Raw genomic sequence first — 14,722 nt, 5'->3', positions numbered from 1 at the left:
TTTTTTTATAACCCAAACCTGATCTGTACTTCTCCACAACTTTGTCCCTGACCTGTTTGGAGAGCTCCTTGGTCTTCATGGTGCCGCTTGCTTGGTGGTGCCCCTTGCTTAGTGGTGTTGCAGACTCTGGGGCCTTTCAGAACAGGTGCATATATACTGAGATAATGTGACAGATCATGTGACACTTAGATTGCACACAGGTGGACTTTATTTAACTAATTATGTGACTTCTGAAGAAAATTGGTTGCACCAGATCTGGTTTAGGGGCTTCATAGCAAACGGTGTGAATACATATTCAAGCACCACTTTTCCATATTTATTTATTAGAAATGTTTGATACAAGTTATTTTTTCCATTTCACTTCACCAATTTAAACTATTTTGTGTATGTCCATTACATTAAATCCAAATATAAATACATTTAAATTACAGATTGTAATGCAACAAAATAGGACAAATGCCAAGGGGGATGAATACTTTTGCAAGGCACTGTACAGTATAACCCAACAACATAAGTGCTTCCCTAAAAGCTGCCTGGGTTTTAACAAACATCTCCTCCTTTCAGAAAGAGAATTGCTCAATTAATAAAGACAGAATAGTAAAGTCTATTTTTTTTATCTCCATGAATATTATAGGCTGCAGTTTAGCTTCAGATTGTTATAGAGAGGACTCAACATATCCCGAAATGCATCGGAGTCACGTCTTTGGAGCTTCATTCTACCATAAGGCATCACCGGGTTAAGCATTGTTATAGAAGGCTTGATATAATCTGTATACGTTTTATGTATTTATTTCAAAATATAAAGCAAACAATAGATATCATTTTCATTAACAAAGGGTATGTGATACCCTCACTCAATTCGAGCCCTGGTTTTAGTCAAACACACCAAGCCTTTCCAAGACATGGGGGTTTTTAATCGGTGCATGCGACCGTATTTTAGTATTTAGCTATACCGACATCTATGGATTTGATAATTGTGTCTGTGAAACAGGTAGGATTACCGCTTATTTATTGGAAGATGAAGAAATAAGCTCCAATTATATTTAACCCCTGCATCGGAGAGTTACAATGTTGCTATCACTATGCAACCTACTACCTATAGTAGGAAAACGAGTTTCTTATTAATAATATCCCACCTGTTATCACACATGGCACAACCCCATAATTGTTACAATTACAACAATAAAAATAACACTTTTATATACCGTATTTGACATGTATTTCAATATTTCTGTAGAACTGTAAAACAGAGTAAAATCATTTGACCTTTGGAAACAACTGCTGTCATAAATGCATGGCGGGCCTCGTTTCGCTGGAGCAGGGTAAAAAAAGCTTTATGTCAATGACCCAGCCTTAACGGATTTCGTTTAGTTACATATTGAATTTGATTGTCCATCATCTGTTTCAAACATTTATTTATCCAGCTAGAGTGGCCTCTTTCCTCTGCTGTGGTGCTGCATTGCAGTCAGCGATGTTTTCTCTCCGAAGCTGTCCATGGTCCTGGAATCAAATCATCTGAGTTTGCTTGGACACCAGCCTGATCTCCAGAACCTTCCACCTCTGGAAACTATCTAGGTGGTCATGCGACTTCTCATACGAGTTGAGTAGGTGGCACAGATTGTTCCAGTCCCTGCTTCCATCCCTGACCAGAGCAGATGTGCACTCGTGTGAGAAAAGTTTACAGCAAAAACAGAAGGCTGCATCGTTTTGCTTGGAATATATACGCCTTGGTCTCTCCACTCTCTCCCCGTTCGCCATCCTTCTATTGTAGTGGGCCACCGAAAACTTTCGTTGCCCCTCATCTCTTGGGAAATTCCCCTCCTTATCCTGATGTGGCCCAGCCTGCACTAATATATCCCGTAAAGATCCATTCCTATATTTTGGCCACTAACCGGGATCTTTAATGTTTTTGGTCTGGGAGTCGGATTTAGCAGCAGCACCACCACTGTCATCCGGGACGGGGAGCGACGAATCTGAGTCTGTGTCCAAGATAGAAGGGTCTTCGCCGGCATTGTTTGGAGGTGTGGCTAGGCCTGGTGCGACCAGGTGTTCTTGTCCAGCCAGAGAGCTTTCGTCATCGGTGGAAGTGCATGGCTCGGACTCCTCCGGTTTGCCCTCTTCGCTGCTAGAATCATCGAACGGGGGCTCGTAGTTCTCGGCGAATGAATGGCCTGTCCTCCTAGGCGTGTCATTCTCCACGCCGGCTGATGGACATTGCTGCACGCTGATACATTTCACCAGCGAATTTCTTTGGTTTAGAGATTGTGCCTCCTTTCTCATAGTTTTTTAATATTTTCTTCCTGATAGTTTGTGTTTCTTAGACATGGTAGCAAATTGTTTCAAATCTCTATAGATTACTTTTAGCTAAAACTATATCCACTAGTAGTAGCTAGCTGACATTAATCGTCTTCTTCACACACAAACATGAAAAAAATACAATCATTTAATTGGCAGATTAATTTGTATTAATGTTTCACATTTGGATATTCCCATATAAACACACACATCACCATAGCTACCAGGACAGTGGGAGTGAACTTCGGGAGAAGCGGGAATGGGGTGGGGGGGTGGGGGGGTACTGCAGCAACGCTAAGAGCTGATGGCTGGGATGTCGCGGGCGGTGTAGTAAATAAAAGTAGGATAATACAGTAAGGCACTAAAGTAATACTGCAAAAAAAAACACAGCAAAGGAATACACCTTTTGGCCTAAATGCATAGCATAATGTTTGGGGCAAATCCAACGCAACACAGTAACTGCCTCCTTATTTTCAAACATGGTGGTGGCTGCATCATAGTATGGGCATACTTGACATCAGCAAATAGGGAGTTTTTCAGTATACAATGAAACGTTATGGAGCTAAGCACACGCAAAATCTTAGAGGAAAACCTGCTTCAGTCTGCTTTACAGCAGCGACTGGGCAAGGAAGTCACCTTTCAGCAGGACAATAACCTAAAACACAAGGCCAGACAGTGAATGTTCCTGAATGGCCAAGTTACAGTTTTGGCTTAAATCTGCTTGAAAATCTATGGCAAGTTTTGAAAATGCCCAACATCTTGTAAGAGCTTGAAGGATTTTGAAAATAATAGTGGGCAAATATTGCACAATCCAGGTGTGCAACGGTCTTAGAGACTTACCCAAGAAGACTCAGAGCTGTAATCGATGCCAAAGGTGTTTCTAACATGTATTAACTCAGGGAGCTGAATACTTATGCAAAGACTATATTTTAGTTATTACATTTTTATTCATCTTGAAAAAGTTTAAGAATTTTTCTTCCACTGTGACGTTACAGAGTATTTTGTGTAGAGTGTTCATTTCAATCCCACTTTGTAACACAATAAAATGGGAAGAAATCCAAGTGGTATGTAACAGGCATCGTAAGGAGTGGACCAAAATGCAGCGGGTATATTGATCATCTTCTTATTTATTGAAGGAAAAAACACTTAAACAAAACAAACGACGAAAACAGTCCCGTAAGGTGCACAGACTATACAGGAAACAACCACCCACAAACGCAAGTGAAAATGAACACACTTAAAAATGGCCTCCAATTAGAGACAACAACAACCAGCTGCCTCTAATTGGAGGTCATTGAAAAACACAACATAGAATTAGAAAACTAGAATAAACATAGAAATAGAAAATATAGAACATAAATCAAAACCCCGAAACACACAAAACAAACACCCCCTGCCACACCCTGACCAAACTACAATGACAATTAACCCCTTTACTGGTCAGGATGTGACAATACCCCCCCCCCCCAAAAGGTGCACCTCAAACACAAAAACCGCACAAAAATAACCCCAAACTTAAAGGGAGGGAAGGGAGGGTGGCCACCGTCAACGACGGCTTCCGTGCTGCACCCCCCCCCCAATTCTCCAACTACGGAGGTGGCTCTGGCTCCGGGCTTAGTCCCCATTCTAACCTGCCCACCCCCGCTGAAGGCTCAGGGCTGTAGACCACTGCTGAAGGCTCTGGGCTGAGGTGCGTCGCTGGAGACCTCAGGCTGAGGTGCGTCGCTGGAGAACTCGGGCCGAGGTGCGTCGCTGGAGAACTTGGGCCGAGGAGCGTCTCTGCAGGCTCCGGACTGTGGGTCGTCTCTGCACGCTCCGGACCGTGGGCCGTCTCTGCAGGCTCCGGACCGTGGGCCGTCTCTGCAGGCTCCGGACCGTGGGCCGTCTCTTCAGGCTCCGGACCGTGGGCCGTCTCTTCAGGCTCCGGACCGTGGGCCGTCTCTGCAGGCTCCGGACCGTGGGCCGTCTCTGCAGGCTCCGGACCGTGGGCCGTCTCTGCAGGCTCCGGATCGTGGGCCGTCTCTGCAGGCTCCGGACCGTGGGCCGTCTCTGCAGGCTCCGGACTGTGGGCCGTCTCTGCCGGTTCCGGACTGTAGGCCGTCTCTGTCGGTTCCGGACTGTAGGACATCGCCGGAAGCACTGGATGGGGAACTGTCGCCGGAAGCTCTGGACGGGGAACTGTCGCCGGACGCTCTGGACGGGGAACTGTCGCCGGAATCTCTGGACGGGGAACTGTCGCCGGAAGCTCTGGACCGGGAACTGTCACCTGAAGCTCTGGACTGGGCCTGTGCACTGAAGGCCTGATGCGTGGGGCTGGTTTTGAAGGCGCCAGACTCTTGACACGCACCTCAGGGCTAGTGCGAGGAGCAGGAACAGCACATACTGGACTGGGCAGGTGCACTAGAGGCCTGATGCGTGGGGCTGGCTTTGGAGGCGCCAGAACAGTAACACGCACCCCAGGGCTAGTGCGAGGAGCAGGAACAGGATACACTGGGTCTTGAAAACGCACTGGAGGTCTGGAGCGCACAGCCTGCACAACCCATCCTGGCTGAGTAGTCACTATAGCCCTGCACGTGCGAAGTGCTGGCACAGGGCGAACTGGGCTGTGCTGAGGAATGATGGCTGTGCGTAGAGCAGGCGTAGGGTTGCCTGGGCCTAGGAGACGCACTGGTGGCCAGATGTGCTGCGCCGGCGCACCTCTCCCTGGCTGGATGCCCACTCTAGCACGGCACTTGCGGGGGGCTGGTTTCGACCGCACCGGACTGTGCGTGCGGATGGGCGAGACTTTGAGCACTACCTCATAGCACGGTGCTCTCCACGTCAAACGCTTCCCATAATAAGCACGGGGAGATGGCTCAGGGCTAACCCTTGGCCCAGCCAAATTACCCGTGTACCCCCCCAATTTTCTTGGGGGGGGCTGCGTCCTCACCTCCTGAAATGATGGATATAATGCCTCTGTCATTCTGCCTTAGCTGCCTCCAGTTCCTCCCTCGGTCGCCGGTACTCCCCAGCCTGCCTCCAGGGTCCCTTTCCATCCAATATTTCCTCCCATGTCCACGACTCCAAGTAGCTCTCCTGCTGCTCCTTCCTCCGCTGCTTGGTCCTTCTTTGGTGGGTGGTTCTGTAACAGGCGTCGTAAGGAGTGGACCAAAATGCAGCGGGTATATTGATCATCTTCTTTACTTTATTAAAGAGAAGGAACACTTAAACAAAACAAACGACGGAAACAGTCCCGTAAGATGCACAGACTATACAGGAAACAACCACCCACACACACAAGTGAAAACGAACACACTTAAAAATGGCCTCCAATTAGAGACAATGACAACCAGCTGACTCTAATTGGAGGTCATTGAAAAACACAACATAGAATTAGACAACTAGAATAAACATAGAAATAGAAAATATAGAACATAAATCAAAAACCCCAAAACACACAAAACAAACACCCGCTGCCACGCCCTGACCAAACTACAATGACAATTAACCCCTTTTACTGGTCAGGACATGACAGTATGAATACTTTTACAAGGCTCTGTATACAGTGACTTCGGAAAGTATTCACACCCCTTGACTTTTTCCAAATTTTGTTACTTTACATCAGGGGCGGGCAATTCCAGTCCTCGAGGGCCTCATTGGTGTCACAGTTTTGCCCCAGCTCCAGCCAACACACCTGACTCCAATAATCAACTAATCATGATCTTCAGTTTAGAATGCAATTTGATTAATCAGCTGTGTTTGCTAGGAATGGAGAAAAAGTGTGACACCAATCAGGCCCTCGAGGACTGGAGTTGCCCACCCCTGCTTTACAGCCATATTCTAAAATGGATGTCACGTCCTGACCATAGAAAGCTGTTATTTTCTATGGTAGAGTAGGTCAGGGCGTGACAGGTTTTTAAAAAATCTAGTTTATATTTTCTATGTTGTTATGTTCTAGTTTTTGTATTTCTATGTTGGGCTTTTTTGGGATGATCTCCAATTAGAGGCAGCTGGTCATCATTGTTTCTAATTGGAGATCATACTTAAATAGTTGTTTCTCCCACCTGGGTTGTGGGAGATTGTTTTTGAGTTAGTGTATGTTTCACCTCTTCGTAACGGTTTGTTGTTTTTGTTCTTTAGGTTATATTGTATGTATTGCATAGTTTCACAGTTTAAAAAAGAAAATGTGGAACGATACACACGCTGCGCTTTGGTCCGCTCCTTCATCATACGACAACCGTGACAATGGATTAAATAAAATAAATCCTCAACAAGCTACACAAAATACCCCATACTGACAAAGTGAAAACAGGTTTTTTGAAATGTTTGCTAACTTATTAACAATAAAAAACATAAAATAACTTATTCACATAAGTATTCATACCCTTTGCTGTGAGACTCAAAATTGAGCTCAGGTGCATCCTATTTCCATGAATCATCCTTGAGACGTTTCTACAACTTTGAGTCCACCTGTGGTAAATTCAATTGATTGGACATGATTTGGAAGACACACACCTGTCTACATAAGGTCCCACAGTTGACAATGCATGTCAGAGCAAAAACCAAGTCATGAGGTCGAAGGAATTGTCTGTAAAGCTCCGAGACAGGATTGTGTCACGGCACAGATCTGGGGAAGGATACCACACATTTATTACAGCATTGAAGGTTCCCAAGAACACAGTGGCCTCCATCATTCTTAAATGGATGAAGTTTAGAATCACCAAGACACTTCCTAGAGCTGGCCGCCCGGCCAAACTGAGCAATCGGGGAAGAAGGGCCTTGGTCATGGAGGTGACCAAGAACCCGATGGTCGCTCTGACAGAGCTCTAGAGTTCCTCTGTGGAGATGGGAGATACAACAAATTGGAATTCGTAACATGTCATACGCTTGCAAACGTATAAAATATTGGACAAATTCGTAACATATCATCCGAAATAGATGATGGACATCCACAAATGAATGCATGCCATACAAAACCTAACATATCATACTAAATGGACTGTCTCGGTTTATGTACAGAATAATACAAAATGCTCTGAGACCAGGTTGCAGCCTGGGAAATCCCAGAACTAGTGCAACATCACTGGAACATTGTTAATGTGGAAATCAACCCGTCTGCCTAGGATGACTAAAATTATCCTGAATGAATCGTGAATAATGATGAGTAAGAAAGTTACACAGGGACAAAGATCATACCTCAAGACATGCTAACCTCTCACCATTGCCAATAACAGTGGAGATCAGCATGTCTTAAAAGGGTATGATCTTGCATAAAGTATGTTACGTTGAACTGGGTCAATAGAATGTGAGTAAGTCATCCAATATGCTGTAATAGAAATAAAGCCATGCACGTCAACAAAGAAATGTAGCTCCCTAATCTTAAACTGCATCACTGATTGCAAATATAGATCTAACTCATGTTTAATTCTACCCCACAAGATAGGGAGAATTGTATAAATTGGAACCTTGCCATATAGATAACATTATGCATGGTGGGAGGGAGCTTAAACACAAAGTCATCTCTCATGAGCCATAGATCAGCCCCCTGTAATAACGCATAGAAGTCCAAACCTGGTTGGAACAACTCATCACAAACAGCCTGGTAATGTGGCTGGAGAGTCAACCTGTCCTAAACAGTAAACAGCAAATAGAAAAGCATATTCTTTACTCTCTCTGTGAAGGTCATTTTGTTTGAGTGCCCTGATAAAGTTATTGAATTGTACGACATTGATGATGGCGCAAAAGTTAAATGTCCCTCTCCACTGTTACCCACCATACACTGTAGACTCAATTATTTGACAGACCTTGTAACCCTGAACAGAAAATCTCTTAATGAGAGTGAGAGTTCAATAAACTCATCTGAGTGAATCAATGTTTCTGTGTTTGTGGACTTTAACCTACATGTTGTTTTTAAACTCTCATAAGAATGTTACATATAAACTACATGTTCACTCATTCTCCAATCGAATGTGTTCCCGGATATAAATACTTAGGCATTTGGATATGTATGGATTTGACATTAAAAGAACAAGTAGATGAGCTGGTTAAGAAGCTAAGATTAAAAGTTGTCTTTTTCTACAGAAACAGATGGTGTCTTTCTCTAAGCAGTAAGAAGCAGATTATTCAGTCAACCTTTTGATCTGATCTTGATTATGGTGGTATTATTTATCAAAGTGCAGCTGCTACTTCTCTTCACCCTTTGGATGCCATCTACCATAATGCACTTGGTTTTGTTACAGGTGACTGTTTTGATATTCATCACTGTATCCTGTATCACAAGGTTGGCTGAACGTTGCTAAAGACCCGTAGATCTCTACATTACTCCCTTGATGTTTACAAGGCCCTACTTCATAAACTTCCCATCTAACTTTGCTGTTGAAGTATAGACACCTGAGTTGCCTAACCCGTTCACAGGATTGGTTAACTGTTGAGGTTCCTAGGGTCTCCAAAGCTAGGTAAATCTGCTTTTTGTTTTAATGTACCAGATTGAATGCACCATTGGCAAATGTAAAACGTTTAATACAGAGATTGTTCCTCTCTCTATATCAATTACTTTCTTTATGATTGGCTTTACAAATTCCTCATCAATAGCATCAGGGACAGGTATTGTTATAGAACTGTAGTAGGACGACTCTTGTTTGATGTACCAACTTTTTGTCATTCGTACCACTGTGATGATGTGTCCCTGAGAGTGAAGAGCCTTGATCAGAATGTCCATGTTTACCCAGTGACTTCCCTCCCCCGGAAAGACCAGCAACTTCCCACCATGGCAAACTGAACCACACATAATCAACAGAATTATCAATAGGCACAAGTCATGCTTCCAATGTATGTTATAATTTATCTGAAGTATAAAACAAACAGAGATAGGAAATCATATTCAGTTTGTATCACACGTTGAACGGATTTTGACATATAGTCAGTTAGCTGACTATATATTCTCATTTATGTACAAGCATTTCGCTACACCCGCGATCATATCTGCTAAATATGCGTATGCAACCAATTGATGTGATATAAATCATGAAAGACCAAAAAAGCTGTTCTCAATAGTGCATAATTCATTCTCTATAGGGTTTTGAGAGTTTGAGACAATGAAGATTAAACTTAATTCTTCTCTAACCACTAGGCTGTTAGCTTAATGTTTGGAGCGTTGGACTAGTATCAGGAAGGTTACAAAATCAAATCCCTGAGCTGACAACGTAAAAATCTGTCGTTCTGCCCCTGAACAAGGCAGGTAATCCTTGGCCGTCATTGTTAAGACTTGCCTAGTTAAATAAAGGTAAACATTTTAGATTCACATTTGATACAGTATGTAAACAATATCTCACAATACATTACATCCTTGCCTATGAACATTAACTTAACATAATTATTATTACCTTATTCAGTCTGGAGGTAAGTTGTAGTGAAATGTTACTTACATGTCAAATGTATAGCTTACTTTGGCTTTTGTGTGGCATGTTGGTTTATAAGTTTTAAGTAAATATCAAAGTACTGCTTTTATTTGAACCTTTCGATTTGTTAAAGTCACAGTGATGGTTACTCAAAACTGATTGAGTGAATATGATTATAATATGGATGTATAATATTACTCTGGATGTATAGTATAATATGGATGTATAATATGATATGGATGTATAGTATAATATGGATGTATAATATAATATGGATGTATAATATTACTATGGATGTATAGTATAATATGGATGTATAATATAATATGGATGTATAGTATAATATGGATGTATAATATAATATGGATGTATAATATTACTATGGATGTATAATATAATATGGATGTATGATATTACATTTTGTTTAACATTGCAGACACATTTCACAAAGTCAAACAACAAGATTTTCTGGTCCAAACATGTCAATGAAACCCTCTCAGAATTGCCTATATAGAACTACCTCATGCTTTTCTACCCCACACGACAGGGAGAATTGGAACCCTACCATAAATTGGAACCCTCTATAGATACAATTAGGCATGTTGGGGCGAGGGAACTCAAACACAAAGTCAACTCTCATGAGTCAAAGACCAGCCCCCTGTAATAACTCATTGAAGTCCACACCTGGTTGGACAAACCCATTACAAACATTTTGGTAATGTGGCTGAATTAAAAATCTGCCCTGAGCTTCCCAAAGAAAATAGAAAAGCATATTCTTTACTAAATCTTTATTCTATCTGTGAAAGTAATTTTGTGTGAGAGCCATGATCCAGTCATTGGAATATAAGACATGGAGGATGGCGCAATGGCCAAATGTCCATCTCCACTGTTTAGCCACCGTACATTGTAGACTAGAGGTAGCTGAAGATCATGAGCCACCAAAATACATGCTCCCCCATGCTGGGTCAGTAAGCACCAGGTCTAACTGGCTCTCCTCCAGGGATAGGATATCATTAAGAATATACACTTCTTATTTTTTTTAACTAGGCAAGTCAGTTAAGAACAAATTCTTATTTACAATGACGGCCTACCCTGGCAACGCTGGGACAATTATGCACCGCCCTATGGGACTCCCAATCACAGCCGGATGTGATACAGCCTGGATTTGAATCAGGGACTGTAGAGATACCTCTTGCACTGAGATGCAGTGCCTTAGACCGCTGCGCCACTCAGGAGCCCACTTAAGTGTACAAAACATTAGAAACAGCTGCTATTTCCTTGATATCGACTGACCAGGTGAATTGAGGTGAAAGCTATGATCCCTTATTGATGTAATTTGTTAAATCCACTTCAATCAGAGTAGATGTAGGGGAAGAGACAGGTTAAATAAGGACTTTGAAGCCTTGAGAGAATTGAGACATGGATTGTGTATGTATGCCATTCATAGGGTGAATGGGCAAGACAAAAGATTTAAGTGCCTTTGAACGGGGTATGGTAGTAGGATTCGGGTGCACCGGTTTGATTTTCACGTTCAACTGTTTCAAGAATGGTCCACCATCCAAAGTATGTCCAGCCAACTTGACACAACTGCATTGGAGTCAACTGTGGAATGCTTTCGACACCTTGTAGAGTCCATCCCCTTACAAATTGAGGCTATTCTGAGGCAAAATGGCAACTCAATATTAGGAAGGTGCTCCTAATGTTTTGTACACTCAGTGTACTTTAGTGGGCTTGTTAACATTTACATTGTTTCTGTTTAAACACATAAACAGACCTACCCATTTCAATTATTTGACAGATGAAATCATTAACATAGAATCCCATGATGAGAGGGAGAGTTCAATGAGTTAATCTGTGTGAGCACAATGTTTTTATGTATGTGGACTTTCACCAATTTGTAAATGTTTGCCATATACAATATTGTTGTGTGAGAGCTGGGGCCACCAATATATACAAAAAATGTATGCACGCATGACTGTAAGTGACTTTGGATAAAATAATCTGCTAAATGGCATACATTGTTATTATTTAAGGATATGAGGTTGTCAATTTCAGCTGTACACAGCAAAATCACCAGTGTACATTGAACTCGGAGATTGTACATTGTACTATATCATAATATATATGAGTCCAACTTAACTGGTGTTAAAATAACAGTTTTGAAAGTTTTTACTCTCGCAGTTTATTATATTTAAACACTGTAGGGTGTAAAGCCTTATTTGTATATTTACCAGTGTGCCTTTTGAGGGAATGATCGAGTTACCACACATGACTGTGTTTGTTAGAGACAGAGGTTGTTGCATTCGTTCATTCACTTCCAGTCCTGTAGCCTTCACGAAGTGAGTGCCTAATTGTTATCATTAAATTAAGATTAAACCCTTTATGACAATACATTACATATATGTTATGGCCTAGTTTCTCCCTAACACAGCGGTCTGAAATTCTTGGCTTTCAAGCCACATCAGGCCTGCAAATCACATTATGCTGGTTGGCAAAGTATGTATCTTTCTGTGGCATGAAATCAATAAATCAATCAATGTACATGCAAAAGCACAGATATTGAAACAAACAATTCTAAACATCAACCTGCAATAGATCATGGTGGGAAATGTGATAATGATGGGCAGGATTGTATTTAATTTTTGTTACACTACACAGAGTAACAAAAAAAAAACTTTAACACTGTGAATTTAACACTTACCGTAAATGTTTGCAGTGTGGCATTGAATCACAAAATGCACAACCAACTGGAAATACTTGATGAACAAATATATTCCACACTAAATTACACATTAACATTTCATTATGTTGGCATCAATTCAACATTATACATTTTCATGATTCAAAGATGCACTATGCAGAAATCGCTCTGCCATTTCCTGGTTGATAAAATTGTAATAGTTCGCCTAATTTCAGTTTATGTGACAAATCAAGCACGTTTAGTGTAAATAATCATTGTACCATCTAAAGCATTGTGAAATATATATTTCCTTAACCAATAATATTGCATTTTCAGCTGTTTGAAGCTAGTGTACAAAACCAAAAGCAAAATACGCAAAAACTAAACTTAAACATGGGAATCATAGAAATAGCACACATAGAATATATCTAGGGCATCTTAGACTTGCTTTCAATGAGAACGACAGATCTATAACACACATATCTATGTGAATTTTGTTGGTTCACCCTAAAAGCTACATATTACAGCTTTAATTCATACGTATCCTATTATTTGTGTGCACCAGAATGTGGAGAATTGGATCTGTTCATTCACTTTTAATCTTTCTTTTCAAGCAACTTCTAATGCTTAAATATCTGACTATTGCAACAAGAAGAAGAATAAGCACTGACACAACAGCCAACAATATCAGGACAACATCTACAGAGTGGTAGGAGTACCAAGGCATTCTGTAGGACTCTGTACGCAGGTGAGCAGCACCTTTGTGTCTCATGACAAACTCAATCCAGAAGAGGGCAGTGTCCAGGGGCTCCATTGGCACGTCCCTGTGTAGCCTGGAGAGTCTCTGCATTTTCATCCTGTAGGACGGCTCATCCAGAACTTCCTGCAAGGCCTCCAGGAAGTTACTGTTCTTGTCTACTGTTGCCATGGATAAAAGCTTCGCTCCTCCTCTCTCTTTCAGACGAAGCAGGTTGTCATATTGATCAAAAAACAGAGGTAGACCCACAACAGGAATTCCATGGTAAATAGCCTCTTGAACCCCATTTGTTCCTCCATGAGCTACAAACAGCCTTGTCCTTGGATGTCCTAACAGATCATTTTGCGGCATCCATTCAACTAGTAAGGTATTGTTGCCCAGAGTAGCTGGCCTTTCTCCTTTGTGTCTCCAGATTACCTTCTGAGGCAGCTGGGCAAAAGCAGCAGCTATCACACCAGCTATATCATTTGGAAACTCAGACACAAAAGTCCCCAAAGACATGATAATGACTCCATGCTCCCCAGAACTCTGAACAAACTCCTCTAGTTCTTGGGGAAGAGGCTTGGCAGGTTTACATTGGAACCCTGCCATATAGATAACATTAGGCATGGTGGGACGAGGGAACTCAAACACGAAGTCAACTCTCATGAGCCATAAATCAGCCCCCTGTAATAACTCATAGAAGTCCACACCTGGTTGGAAAAACTCATCACAAACAGCCTGGTAATGTGGCCGGATTACAAGTCTGTACTGAACTTCCCAAAGCAAATAGAAAAGTATATTCTTTACTCTCTCTGTGAAGGTCATTTTGTGTGAGAGCCCTGATCCAGTCATTGGAATATAAGACATGGGGGATGGCGCAATTGCTAAATGTCCCTCTCCACTGGTTATCCACCGTACATTGTAGACTAGAGGTAGCTGAAGATAGTGAGCCACCAAAATACCGGTCCCCCATGCTGGGTCAGTAAGCACCAGGTCATACTGGTTCTCCTCCAGGGTCTTCATTAAATCCTTGTCTTCCAATACAGCAGTTGCCATGTCACATTCCAGTCCATGAACCTTAGACATTGCAGAGAACATCTCAATTTGCAAATGTATAAAGTTTAATACAGAGCTCGTTCCTCTTTCTATATCAATTACTTTCTTTACGATTGGCTTTACAAATTCCTCAAATTCCACACCATCAATGACAGGTATTGTAATAGAACTGTAATGTAGAGACTCTTCTTTAATATACCAACTTTGAGTTGTCCGTACTACTGTGATGGTGTGTCCCTGAGAGTGAAGAGCCTTGATCAGAATGTCCATGTTCACCCAGTGGCTACCTTCTAAGGGAAATACCAGAATTTTCCCACCATCGTAGATTCTCCAAGAAGCAACCAGTAAAGATATGAGAAGGTATGAGCTTATGCTTCCATTGTAGCTTGCCATCTTTCATCTGAATGATAGGAGAAATCAGACGGCAGGTTGAACAGAATGCAAAACAACAACTCTTGTTGTTGCATCAGGTGGACTCTGACCGACTTAAGAGGATCGGACCCTTTTTTTCCATTTTCGCCTAAAATGACATATCCAAATCTAACTGCCTGTATGTAGCTCAGGCTCTGAAGCAAG

At 41.9% G+C, this 14,722-nt stretch overlaps 1 pseudogene; it reads right to left on the bottom strand.

Annotated features, from left to right (window-relative positions):
* Positions 1-12,759: 12,759 nt before the first annotated feature.
* On the bottom strand, positions 12,760-14,664 carry LOC115203023 (UDP-glucuronosyltransferase 2A1 pseudogene; annotated as a pseudogene).
* Between the last annotated feature and the right edge of the window lie 58 nt (positions 14,665-14,722).

This window comes from Salmo trutta, chromosome 12, assembly GCF_901001165.1.
Source record: "Salmo trutta chromosome 12, fSalTru1.1, whole genome shotgun sequence".
NCBI classification, from domain to species: Eukaryota; Metazoa; Chordata; class Actinopteri; order Salmoniformes; family Salmonidae; genus Salmo; species Salmo trutta.
The sequence above is the reverse complement of the archived record's forward strand: the minus strand, read 5'-3'. Positions and strand labels throughout refer to the sequence as shown.